The following is a 12,513-nucleotide window of genomic DNA, read 5'->3' on the forward strand; positions in this document are numbered from 1 at the left end:
AAGGAGAGTTTTAGCACATTATATCACCAACAATTAAATAAATTACCCTTTTTGTCTTGCAAAGAATTGGCAGACGGGGAAAAAGGGAGGAGGGAGATGTATAAACTCATGCACTGGCACGGAGAAAGTGAATAGGGGTCGATGGCTCTTGTGTTGGAAGACAAAGCAAACAAAGAGGCACCAAATGAAATTACCAAGTGGCAGATGCAAAACGAACATATTTCACACAATGTGTAATTAAGCAGCAGAACTCATTGCCCAAATGGATCCCCAAAATCGTAGTGGTTTAGAAAGCGATTAGACAAATTCTTGGAAGATGACCCAATGGGGCTGTTGAACACAAAAGACACGTCCCCAGTGCGGGACAAGCCAAGCAGCAAACCATGGGAGGCCGGGAGAGGACCTGGAGCCATCCCCTGGTTCTGCCCTTCCCCATCACCTCCAATTGGAGCTGGAGGTAACGGGACACAGGCTTGTCCGCACCTTTGGTCCTCCTCAAAAGGAGGAAAACTTGACCGCTGTCAAAGTGCACATGGCTCTGGCTGCTGGTGGGGACAGATACACAGCGGTGAATTCAGCGTGGAGGTAACTGAGGTACCACAGACTGCTGTGTGTGTCCCTGCCGAGCCCTGTGCTGCTGCTGGACCCTGGCTTCTCAGCAACCACAACTGAGGAATGCAGCTGAAGGTGGTCCAGATACACATCTGCCACTGCTGCTCGATTTGGGCTCATGAATTATTTCCAGCCCCTTTTTTGGCCCATCTTGACTATGAATCTTTCTAGCTTCATTTAGTGCTCTAGCCTCTAGGTGGTGGTCATGTCTGAATGTTCTTGTATAACTGTGCTGCACAAACCTAACTTGGTAATCAGGGAGGCCCCTGTGAGTTTGAGGTTAATCAGCTGGTTGGGAGGGTGGCAGCACTGTCAGCAGGAGCATGTACCACAGCTCCCAGCATCGGTGTATGCAGCACCGTGTCTCCAGGGATGCTGCTGTGCACGTGGTGGGAACATCTGTGTCCCAGCGCCCGCAGTGGAATCACCCGGTGAGGCTGCACAAGCACAGCAGAGACCACAGGGCCAGCCATGGCGTGAGCTGGGGCTGCAAGGCCAAATGCATCCGCAGTTTTCCCTCATCACTTGGAAGTACGACATCCCTACAAGAGCCTGAACCCTCCAGGGTGACAGCGCTCCTTCCTGCCCACCCTGCAGCCTCTTCAGTGTGGAAACCTGGGGTCTGTGTGTCCCCATCCTCCAGTCCTCATGTTAGGGACCAGCAGTTGAATTTTGGGCACCCAGCCCGCTTTCCCTCGGGATGCAGGAGAACCTGCAGGCACTGCGGGTACCCAGTGGGATGTCCACACTTCCCTGATGCCCCGGTGACAGGGATAGTGATTTGTGCCAGTCCTGCAGTGGATAAGAAGCAAGCAAGTGCTCTTGTTTAATAATTTCCACATCCTGCTTACTGAAGTACGTGATCTTGGAGGGAAAAGAAACAGCAGTTTGTAGAAATCCAAGTGGATACAGAGATGAGGTCATCGCTCTGTTGCAGTCAACAGAAATTTCTCCATCAGGTTTCACAAGGTAAGGATTTCATTCTCTAAATCTCTATACAAATGTAATGTGCTGGATGAATGGTAATACTTGTTATTTGTATTGAGAACTATGGAAAACCAGGCCAGCTGGTCAGTGAGGCAGAGGGTCATCCATGGAGGGTATGGAAGTTAAGCATAGCAAAGCCTTCCTGGTACCCACTCTTCTTCCAGAAGTTTTCCACTGATCCACAGCACCAATCACTTGCTGTGTATTGAAATCTAGGTGGGATCAGGCAGGACTATCCTAGATCCACTGGTTCTGCTTCAAGTGTGTCAGTTTGGCTCAGCTGCCTTTTTTGGTTGAAATCCAACACTTCTCACATGGTCCAGGTCTCACAAACAGATGTGTTTTCTTTTAATTTCTTCCTTGGGCTTTTCAGTCCATGGGCAGCTGTAACCAACATCATCAAGGCAGAAAACCCAGTCCTGCCCTGGCTGGTTCTGCTCTGGTAGCACCTTACCCTCTGCCATGCCCCGCTGTTCATCATGACACAGCCATTACAGCACTCACTGATTTGTGTTTATTTAGGATACCTCATATTTATCTTCCAGGGTTTGCACAGAAGAAACTTCTTTAATAAAACAGAGTGACCATACAGGAGCTGAAAGAGAAAACCAAAAGCCAGCAGGCTCTTGTAGAAAGGTCTCTTGCATGTCCAGCCTCGCTGCCTTGTGTATCATGGGAAATTTGTCCATCTGACATGAAAACAGGGTCAGAATCATTCAAAGGAGAGACTATAGCACATCTTTAATTCAAGATTTATTTTAAAGATCCCTACTTTGGCCTTAAATGAACTGCAGGTGCTAATGGCAGAGCTGCTCTTTGACCTTGGGAGGCATCTTTCCAGAAAAGGAGCCTTTATTTTCACGTCCACAGTGAATGGTTGGGACACGCACAAGTCTGTGGGCGCTCAGCTCCGTAAGAGATGTGCAATCTGGTATCTGAGTGCTCAAAGCAGTAATTAATGGTTCTTCTTGCACCAAGAAGAGCCTGACGTTACGTAAAATGGGCTGGAAATGATCTGCGCTGAAATACCACGAGAACACGGTCCTGCAAGAGCAGCCTAATGAAACCCAGAGCATGAGCACCACGAACAACCGGAACAAAACCACCCTCTCTCTTTCCCAGTGTGCAGCTGCGAGCCCAGCGGTGAATTGGGGGCAGATGGTGTCCTGCTGGTGCGGGGCTGCGTGAGCCGGGTCCAACCCACCACTGCTGTCGGTACGAACATGGTGTAGAAACATTAACTAGAAACAACTGGTTTAATGGCACTGGGGAGCACGTGCCAATGACTGGAAGACGTCTTGCTTGTGCAGGGTCAGTGGTGGCTGCTCCTGGGGATGTTGGTGATGGCCATGGTGCCAATTGATAAATTAAAAAGGGTCTGTGAAGGCATCTCACCAGCACATTCTTCAAAAGCCAAATATATTTGATGGAGTGATACTAGTTGCTCACTGCCGTGATTTCCTGGGTGCTGTGCTCGCTCCCGATGGCTGGCACCCCAACGCTGCCTAGCTGGGATACGAGCTGAGCCGGGATGCCCAGCGACAGCTGTGAAGTGTCCTGACCTCAGCATCCCAGGATGTCCTTGGGGAAGCAACAGTGTGCCCATCAGTGCAGCAGCAGTGCTATTATCTGCAACATTTCATTTATAGTTTATATATATAATACCTTATATATATTAAATATGCATATATATATGTATAATGTGGTTGTAGGTCCCATTTTTTGAAACAGGAGTGGCTCCATGGTGGGTGCTAAAGCCCTGTTTGCTGCCCCCAGGAACTGTGCACCCTCTCAGTGGGTGCACCCACAGCCGCTGCTGCCCCGGCACCCTCCCCACGCTGGTTCTCCTCTCCCGGCAGCTTTGGTTATTGCCATGTTCAGCCCTCGACTCTGCAGCTCGCTGCAATCAAGATCTGCATGACAAAACCACTGGCTCGAGCTCGTTTTGGTGACTGCTTCACCAGGAACCTTAGGAGTTTCATCAAAAGCTTGGATGATTTTAGGGTCTAGGTTTTTATTCATTACAGCATTGCCTGACAAAGCCCATTACATCATCCGTTTGGAAGAGAAATTCTCTGCAGCTGCTTGTGTGGCGCAGGGGGGGTGTTGTTTTAAAAATAAGACAGATTTTTGTTTTCTTTCTTTCAGGGCAATTTTCCTCCCAATTGCTGGAAAACGGTATGCTAAAAGGCTTTAAAAGTGGAAAGGAAAAGGGCAGCACGCAGCAGTTTGAACCATTCATTTTTTTTCTTATTAATTCCTTTCCAAAGACCAAGGAGGGGGGGAAACAGCCCCATTACCCCGCGCATCCAGCGTGCCCAGCCAGGCGTGAAAAGCAAAGCCAGTGTCATGGCAATGGCAGATGGCACGAAGCGGGAGGGAGGGCTCCATCCCGACCTCCGAACGGACCACGCTCCTAATTAGCTCTGGAGCAGAGAGTAATTAAACCCAGAGGTAAGGCAAGAGATTACTTTTCCTCTTGCAGGTCACTTGCAGGGAGAGCAGGCAGGGATGGGGTGTGGGCATGGGATCTCCAGCCCCACACCAGTGCTGGGAAATGATTTCTATCCCAGCTCAGCCCTTCTGTGCTGCCAGGGAGCAGGGAACCTGCACCAGCTACTCCTTCTTCTCCAAATGACCACAAGCTGCATAAGATGAAATAGAACATGGCATTGCATGGAAATACCAGTGGAATGGGGAGAGGCAGCGTCTGGACTCCATGCCGGTGACATTCAAATGTGCCATACTCAATTATTTGGTGGTGTTGCGGCATCTCACTAATCAATGCACCTACTTCAATACCCAGTGTCAGACCTGTACCTTTTCTTTCCGACTCAGTTGTTCTGGAGTATTTCGTTATGCTAGATAACCTCATCGCTTTTAATCCACTTTCTTTCATTTGTTCCGAAAGAAGCAGTTGGAAGTAAATTATTTTTCTTGCAGTTGAAATGGGGCAAAGCTCTCACAAAGCGAGATTTAGAAGTGAAAAGCACAAAGAGTACTACCAAAAAATATTTAAGTAAGTTCCTCATTCACTGCAATCAGAAGAGTACTAGAGGGAAAATCCATAACTTGATAGCTGTGTGTCATCGGATATCACACTGCTTTTAGACTTCATCTCGAAAAACACCTGAGCCAACGAGCGGCAGCACCATCACGCGCCTCCTGCTCCAGCTATCTAATCTCAATCTCCCCTCTGGCAGGGGGAGATTGAGATTCCCCTTGTCCTGTCCCTACATCCTTTGTCCAAAGTCCCTCTCCAGGTTTCCTGCAGCCCCTTTAGGCACTGAAGCTGCTCTAAGGTCTCCCCTTCAGGAGCCTTCTCTTCTCCAGGCTGCCCCAGCCCAGCTCTCTCAGCCTGGCTCCAGAGCAGAGCTGCTCCAGCCCTTGCAGCATCTTTGTGGCCTCCTCTGGACTGTTATTCTCCCTGGGAGGAGCACAGTGAAGCAGCAGAGCACCAGGGAAGAGCTTTATTCTTGTAAATGTATTTATTTTTGCAGCAGCTCATCACTGCACAAGTTAGAAGTCCTGACTTGCCTACACAGCCGCATCTGCTGGCAAGTCCTGCTGGGTGTCCAGGCTTTCCTTGGGTTTTATGAACAGGCTGAACTTTGCCAAACAAATGGGAAAAATCGTGGCTCTGCAGAGCTTTCAGCACTTATTGACACATTTACAGTCAGCCACTCTGTGCCCAGCACACAGGGAATGGTTGGGTTTGCTTAACATCGGCTGCCTTTTTGCTTGGCTTAAAATAGCTCCAGCCCTGGGTCTCCCATCACCCGCTGGAGCACCAGGTACACCTCTCCATCTGAATCATTATCAAAGTCCCTGGGAATAAGTATGATTTTCGGAATAACGTGGCAGCGTATCATCCTGACGATCTCAAAATCAAATGCCACCATCCCTGCATCCTACCTGAAACACCAGGCAATTGTTATTTCTTTTTTGTACTGGATTAGTCAAGACTTGCTGCAGGGCAAAACACAGGTGCTGGGCTTCCTGTGGCCTTATGTTTTACCCCATAAATGCTTTTTGCCTTTGACAGGAGGAGAGGAGCCGAACAGGACAACTCCTGTTTGCTGCTAGGGGTTCCCCACCAAGGAGCTGCCAGCGCTGCTCCAGCTCAGTGCAGCACACAGCCGTGCCCACATCATGGCACGATTCCCATCAAGGCTTCTCTGATATAAAGATGGTCAAAGCTATTCGCTCCAAATTTCAAGCACAATTTAAGGCAAATGCTAACCATGAAAATGGTACTAGCACCATTTAAAAAGTGGCCAGGATTATGAGAGAACTTGGGAGCATTTCATCAGCAGCACTGTGGCTGAACCACCGTGGTCCCAACTCAGCTGGGATGCTCATGGGATGAAAAGAGCATGGGAGAGTTTGATATTCCCAGATAAAACTATTGAATTTCCACCCATTGCTCCTACTTAATGCAGAAACAACAGCAAAACAAACCTGGCTGGAGACAACAAACATGGAACCAGCATTTGGGACTGTCTGAAAGAGGTTAACACTATGTCCATGAAAAATATTTAGCCATAATTAGTCCCTGCTCATTGCCTCGAGCTTCACATACTAATACTCTGGATCTCACATCTGTCAGGATAACTTTCAGTTATCAGCAACTCTAAGCTTTTCCTGCTCCGCAGCAAATGCATATTAACTTCTGCCTTTAATGGGGTTTGTGATTTTTTAATACAAGAGAATAAAGACCGAGCTGACGGGCAGTGGCACGGAGGGCCAGTTCAGCAGATGGGAGGAGCCAGCGGCAGCTCCTCACTACCCCTAAAGCAGCTACATCTGCTCCTAATGACGGCCTTAATAGCCCGATTTATTTCAGTTACTAGAGTAGGGAATCTTAGTAAATTATGTCAGATGAGTGGGCTCTTTCTTTGCCTGAAAAATCACCCGCCGCCCCCCCCAAAGAAAAAGGAGGGGGGCAGTGGGCTGATTGGCACTGCTGCACTAAGCCTATTTACTGTACAAAGAGGATTTAACTCCAAATTTCAAGCACAATTTAAGGCAAATGCTAAACATGAAAATGGTGCTAAGCACCACACTATTAAGAAATGGGTATAAAATGCATTTGAAGTCTAAGTCGCTGATTTCTTTTCCCTCCTTACATTGAAAAAGCTGCTCTCTAATTGTAATGTGCACAAGGTTATTTTTTTTTTTTTTAAATCCAAACAAATAAGAAAAGACCCAAAAACCTGAGGCTCAGCTCAGCTGCCAGCCTTGTCCTCAGGGTTGGATACAGCACGCTCCACCACAGACATGGGCAGTATCCACCAAGGAAATGTCCATAAAAGAGAAGGAACCTCCCATGGGCGCAGACAGGGATGTGGCTGGCCAGGGGGATACAACTTGTCCCTGGCTCTCCTGTCTTCTTGCAGTTGCACCAGCAAAGCCAGGAGAGTAATGGGCTTCATCATCCCCTTTTTGGGTTTAGGGATCAGAGGCAGTTCCCCACTAAATTCCTAACAACTATATTCATTTTTTGTTGAACATGGTGCTTCTGCCACTCACCTTCCCTTTGGGAAAGGCATAAAATAGTGACTGTGTTTCCCTATGGGATTGGTTCACATCGAGGTCAAACTTGGCTCAAATTGAGCTGAGCGTGGCCAGAAGAGCCCCTCCGCCTCCAGGGGAAGTTGCAGAAGAAAGGCAGAGCTGGGAAAAGATGAGCAGAAATGCTTGTGAAGAAAGTGTGGACTTGAAAAAAGAGGCTTAGCAGAGATATTCATCAAGGGATGTTGGACTTCATGCTGCCCATGAAGCACCTGCCCCAGTTTCTCCCCCTGCTGTAAGAAACCCTCAGGACGTGATCCCGCACATTAAGAAGAGACATAGCTGCTGTCAGCAAGGGAATCCCGTCTGCAAGGGGACCGGCCGAGCGAGCTCCAGAGCATGCCAGGCAAGCACTGCGGATGCATGGATGACCTGAAGGACTGCAGAGATACAGGGAAACCTGTGCCGGCTGCTTTCCAAAGGGAATGGGCTGGGAGACACCCCACAAGGGCAATTAAGATCTTGGCTGGAGTAGAAACTACGAAAGCTGAGGTCAAATCACGCGATGCAGCTGCAACACCTCCAACTGGGGTGGTGGGATGAGGAGTGCGGGTCGTGGAGAGCATCACAGGCTGGACATGGATGGCACAATGGGTGGTCATCCACAACAACCTGAAGGTGACAGGGAGGTCCCCGGGGCTTGATGGATGGACATATTACCCATCTCCAAAAACAAGGAGTGGGGAATTACGGAGCCTGAGATACCTACGAAGGGAGTGGGAAATTACAGAGCCTGAGATACCCACGGAGTGGGAAAAAAATACCGAACAATCAACTTACAGTGATCCTGGAGATTAATAAACTTATAAAAAAGCAGCTGGTGTGGATTTGTCAAGATCAAATACTGTCAAAGCAAATGAATTGATTTTATAGTTGGCCCAGTAGTGAAGGGAAGAGCAGTGAGTGTATTGTGTCTTCTGAATGGTTTCTGACAGCATCTTATACAGCATTCTGATGGGCAAAGTGAAGACAGAGCAGGGCTCAGCTCAGCACAGGACACGTGCCTGCTGCAGGAGAGTCCTTCCCCTCCCACCATGACACTGTCACTGCTCTGCCACCTCCCTACAGCCTCAGGTGAGAGAAAGAGCAAAAAGGAAGATCCATGTCCTACATCACCGCTTGGAAGTAAGTATTATCCTTCGCCGTATGCAGGCGAACTTCATTTAAAGACAAACAAGAAAGTGCTCAGATACTCTTGAGTCCACTTATTTAAAAAAGAAGAAAATATTTCCTTCATTTAATCTTAATTAAAACCCATCCACATCTGCAAGCGTGGGGATCTTCTACCCCAGCCTGGGAGGAAAAGGAAGGTAAAAAGGCCTGCACAGACCATTAGTGGGTTTGCTTTCATTCTGGCTTTATTTCAGCCCACAACAACATGCTATTCCTGTTAATTGTGCAGTAATGACTTAAGGCCATTAACCATCTCCCACATAAACATGCCCATATCAGCTTTATTAAAAGATCTCGTCAAGGCAAAACCTTGCTCCTTTGGGAATGCCCAGGTCTTGGGCCCAGTCCTGCTTGGCAATGGAGCTCAGCTGAGGCACAACCCTGCTCACCCCCTTAGTGGAAAGCTAAAGGGCAGTTCAGGCACCAGAGGGTTATGACCTGGTTTGTAAGACCTGTGGCATCCCTTGAGGAGCTGCTTTTAGTGCTGGAGATTTGGTTGTGTTCAGTTTCATTTCACTGTTGATAGAAATTGGATTCTTTCATATCTGCATCAGCATCTAATAGGTCAAGAGCTCAAGGAAGCAAAAAAATGTATTAAAAACCCAGGATCTGTTTTTATCTGTTCTCTGAGCACATAAGATTGCTTTCCAATGCACATCTTATTTTAAGGTGAGTTATTTTGTTGCCATAGTAATGTTATTCAGGTTTTGAACCGCTACCGTTGTGGTTTTCTTCGAGGCTACACTTGTCACAAGTGGTCAACATCCCAAACCCCTTCCCAGACATCCGCTTCCCACGGTGGTGCAAAATACCTTGGAATGCCAGCCCCAATCTGCATGATGAAGCATCAATGCTACGGCATGGGGGGGGACATGGGACCCCGGACAGGCAGAGGGGAGAGTGGCGTGGGGTGAGGGTGGCCAGGGCCATGGCAAAACTTGGACCAAAAAGATATTCCTGTACTCATTTCTTATCCATTCTCCTCAGCCCTTGCAATGAGACTGTGAGAAGGTCAAAGATAACCTGGTGGCTTTACTAATTAGCACTTATTAACAACACTCATCTGGCTGTGGTGCATCGTGCGCAGTGATCCTCCTCCAGGCTCTGGCACGGTCAAGAACAAACTCAAAGAGCTTAAAATCTCTTTAAGTCCTATTTGTTGCTACACAAGTGTCTCATTTCTTCATCCCAAGCCTAATGAATTTATTTTATCACTAAGAGAACTGCACTAAAATAAAGCTTTATATACAAGGGTCTGGAATGACATTGAGAAAGATGTAAAGAAAGGGGATTCCCTGGTAAGGAAATATTACTGTGGTCATTTGGGTGAAAGAGGTTCTGTAAATTAATATTTAATTTGATAGATTGAATATTTAAACAACTATGGTATTAAAATATATAAATTTTAATTGGAAATGCTCTAATTCATGTAATTAAAAGAGGCACAGTGTGCCACGTAGTAGCCTAAAACCTATGACACAGGTGCCAGACCATAGATAACACTGAGAGCCTGTTCCACTGCACAGTCACAAGCAGTTCAAGGAAAGCAGTTTTAAAGGCTTCTTTCCTTTTAAATTTCACATAAGCCATTTCCAGATTAACAAACCGAGGCTACGTGCACGTAGAAGACCTGAGACCCATGTAAGCCTTCTAGAGATTGATGCATCTGGATAAATCCAGCCCAGATTAAAGCAAAGCTTTCATTGCACAAACTCTCCCTGGAACGAGCCGGATGCTCGTGACGCTGGGAAGAGGACAGAGCCGGGAATAGCGGGCAGTGGATAACGGATGCTGAAGTCAGGCAGAGCGATTTGGTGGCGGAGGCGTGGAGGCAGCGGTCCTGCGCTATACACCGTTGTGTTGCAGTTCTCTTTGCAGAGGGAATTACCAAAGCAGAGCCATTCCGGGAGCATTAGAGCCGTGGCAGTTTCTGTGCTTCATAAGATTACCCTCAGCTCTCTGGTTCCTGACATAAACCTCGGAAACACAACGCTGTGCCTAAACACAATAGCAGGCTAGAATAAAGCAACAGCCTTAACAATGAGTTTCTTTGCTGTTATAGGTTTTAGCAAAGCCCATTGTGTTGTTTTAACACCCTTTTTTGTATTTAGATTTCTAATGTCTTTGACTGGGGGAAGGGTGGAAGGGACAACCAATTTAATTCAATAATCCCCCTAAGCCTTGCTTAATGCAGTCACTCTGGTTTGCATCTGTGAATTTTATAGTGGTATTTTGGGTGGTTGCAGCACTGCACTGGAAAATGTCCCATCATTTATTTTGCAGCTATTTGAGGGAAATGGTTCCCAGTGCCGGGCAGCCTGTTCATTAAATCTGTATTGTCCAACAAAACCAACCCTGTCATCTCAGATGGGGCTGGACCTCAGGGCTGCCATAGCGATTCCTGGATAAGGTAGCCCAGGATCCGGATGCAAATTGCCAAAATTAATATTAAACCACAAGCAGGAGACTTGCACAGTTAGTGAAAAATCTCATTTTTGGCTAAAGAGGCGGGTGGGGCTGCAGGGAACAAAGAAAGTCCCGAGCTCGGGGATGTCTGCATCCCCTGAGACAGTGCTGATGCAGAAGGATGGGTCTTCCTCCCTCCTGAACGTGACCACGGCTCAAGCTGTTTGCCCTCAGGCTGGATGGGATGAAAGTGCTGCAGGAGAAAAGTTCCAGCAAGAGTTTTTGCCCTGTTGCCTTCTCCTCCCAATAGGGAGGGAGTGCTGCAGCACGCGTTGTTTTCCCACATGCTTGTATGAAAGACAGGATGAGACTCTTTTAAAGAGTATCGAAGCATCCCACAAGATGCTGTTCTCCTTAAATTCCTCCACTGGTGCTCCCAGCATTTCTCTGACATTTTCTGAAACCTGATGCATTCAGCCAGCAGTGAATAAAAACCTGTTCCAAGAGGTTAAGCATCGCTAACCATGGGATTTTTCAACACCCCATCTCAGGATGCACTCTGTCTCCCAAGGAAACATTCCTCAGCTGTTCCAGAAGCATCTTGGAAAGAGATCCTTTAGACTTACTAGATAATGTGGAGAATAAACAGGAGATGGGGTTTTTTTCACCTCCACAGTCTGTGCAAATGAAACACCTCTGGAAAGTAAAGACCAATGACAGAATTCTGTCTTTATGGCCATCATTTGCCTTCATGGCTTCACCTCACATCTACTGGCCCTGCATGTTATTTTCCATCAATAGCAGCCCAGCACTCAGCCACAGAACTCGGGGACTTCACGAACTGTAAAGAAAAACTCTCTTACAGGTGTAAAAGGAATGAAAAGGAAGAGCCAAAAGGACAAGTACTTGCAGGTGCTGAAAAACACTTCACCAGAGATTAAATCAAATTAGTCCTTCTATCAAGTAAAGCTTTAAGGGACCTTCCAAGAATGTAAGTCCTCTCCAAATGGAGGTGATGGGGAAAACATATTCTAGCAGGCTGTATATCAAACCCTAAAATGTTAAGCCCCCCCCCCCAAAAAAAGGGAGATTCTGAAAAGTGAACTCCTGAGGATATCAGACTCTTCCCAGAGATAATAACTGGAAGGCTACAGAAGAATGCATATGTCCACAAAATGATGCAAGTACGAGAACTAAGTGAAATATGTGACTCACTGTTTACTATGGAGGAATTTATGGAGGTTTCCATGTTAAAGCCTTTCTTTATGAGGGATAAGATGGAGAAGTCATCTCAAACTGAAGATCACTAGAAAAGGCTTTAAACTGAATAAATACAAATAACAGGATCAAAATTCCTGTATGGGACAGCATTTTGATTGCTCCAGAGAAGTGCTCAAATATGAAATTGCCAGACTGCTTAACCCTAGTTTGAAACCCCAGGTCTAAATCAGGTCTGAGATTTAAGGACTGGAGCGACAAGTGAAATTAAACTTTGATGGATGCAAAATCATGCAAATCACTACAAATGCATCAGAACAGGCTCTGACCTACCACTGCTCGCTGTGGAGATCTCAGCACCACTGTGCTGGCATTGTCATAGAGCTATGCCCAGTGCTCAGAGGCAGTCGGAAGGCAAACAGATGTAAGGAATTATTAGCAAGGACACAGAGAACGAACCAAAACGTGTTATTATGGCACTGCAGGAGCCTGTGGTGTGCCCACATGTTTCAGCCCTCTCTTTATATGGTGGATACCCAGAAA

This window comes from Strigops habroptila, chromosome 9 (genome assembly GCF_004027225.2).
Source record: "Strigops habroptila isolate Jane chromosome 9, bStrHab1.2.pri, whole genome shotgun sequence".
Lineage (NCBI taxonomy): Eukaryota > Metazoa > Chordata > Aves > Psittaciformes > Psittacidae > Strigops > Strigops habroptila.